Below are 1,791 nucleotides of genomic sequence, written 5' to 3'. Positions count from 1 at the left end.
TCTTCGACGAGAGGTCCGACAGGAGGTCTCCGACTTACGATGAGACGTACGGCAGGAGCTCTCCGACCTGCGCCGAGATCTACGAGAGGACGATCGGGCTCGTCACACTGAGCTCCTGACACTACTCCGGTCGCTGGGTTCCGGACCACCTCCCTCATCATCTCAGTAGCTCCGACTGTAGCTCTATTATGACTCTAGTACAGCATGTTGCAGCTCTATTATGACTCTTTTATCTATGTCGACTGTTTAATCTAATAGACTGTTTTACTTCAGACTTGATTGACTATACCTTAATCTAATAGATCAGTCTTTTAATCACATTTTTGAAATTCTAGGCAAACTTTGATTTTTGAAACATAATGACAAGCTATTAACAAATAAGGTTATCGCTTCTCCTTTGCCTTAAGTATTTTTGAAACACATTTCAAAGCAGCCTTTTTCCAAATTTTCAAGTGTCCTCTATTCTGAATTTTTTTCTTAGAAAGTTATTTAAGCTGAAACCTCTTCGAAAATTCGTCAAGTTTTTTTTAGAAAATTATTTAAAGCTTTGAATTTTTTTTTAAATTTTCCTTTGGAAATTTTTGAAAAAAAAAATATTCAAGAAAAATTTTGAAGTGGAACATCTTGTTTGAAAATTTCTGAAGTTGAATATTTCTTTCAAGAAAATTTTTGAAGTTGAAAATTTCTGAAGTTGAATATTTTTTTCAAGAAAATTTTTGAAGTGGAACATCTTGTTTGAAAATTTCTGAAGTTGAAAACTTTGTTTGAAAATTTCTGAAGTTAAAAATTTTGTTTGAAAATTTTTGAAGTTGAAAATTTTATTTGAAAATTTTATTTGAAAATTTCTGAAGTTGAAAATTTTCTTTGAAAATTTCTGAAGTTGAAAATTTTGTTAGCAAATTTCTGAAGTTGAAAATTTTGTTTAAAAAAAATTTCTGAAGTTAAACTTTTGTTTGAAAATTTTTCTGTGAAATGTTTGGAAACTCCTAAAACACACTAAGAGTTCCTCTTTGCAAATCACTTCAAACAAAATCAATTGACAAAATTTTGAAAAATATTGCTATGTTACCTCGCTCCTTGCCTAAGTTTTCTGCTAAATTCTGTCTTGAAAAATTAAGTTTTTCAAAACTAGCTCATTTTTGATATATGGCAAAGGGGGAGAGTAGAGAAATTCAAAGAAAGAAATAAAATAGAAATTCAAATTCAAAGAAAATATTTTAAAGGGAGCTTGTATTAAGGGGGAGCTATGTTTATGCTTATTTTGCTATCACGCCTATCTTGTTTCTTGTGCTTATATATAACTGCATATTTTTTACTTAACATTGAATTTCGGTTGCCATTATCAAAAAGGGGGAGATTGTTGGTGCAGGAAGCATCCGACGATCGAACCTTAGTTTTGATAATGGCAAAGGATTCAAAGTTAAGTTTGTGTGTGATCTAACATGTTTGAATGAGTGTTTCAGGAAAGTCCTAGTTGCGGTTAGGCAGGTGAAAAACCCTAAGGGGTGGTAACCTTAGGTCCTAGGGGACGGTAACCCAGGTGGAGGAAAACCCTAAGGGGCGGTAACCTTAGGTCCTAGGGGGCGGTAACCCTAGGTGGAGAAAATCCCTAGGGGGCGGTAACCCTAGGTCCTAGGGGGTGGTAACCCTAGGAAGAAAGTCCAGGTGATCTGGAGGATCAATCTCTCACCAGGGAGTAGGTGAAGCGCCCGTAGAGGGAATGGCGTCGGGTCGCCACCTAGGGTTTCGGTTGGAAATCAGTTAGACTGACGATCCAAGACCGTAAGTTAT

This window comes from Zingiber officinale, chromosome 11B (genome assembly GCF_018446385.1).
Source record: "Zingiber officinale cultivar Zhangliang chromosome 11B, Zo_v1.1, whole genome shotgun sequence".
Lineage (NCBI taxonomy): Eukaryota > Viridiplantae > Streptophyta > Magnoliopsida > Zingiberales > Zingiberaceae > Zingiber > Zingiber officinale.
The sequence above is the reverse complement of the archived record's forward strand: the minus strand, read 5'-3'. Positions refer to the sequence as shown.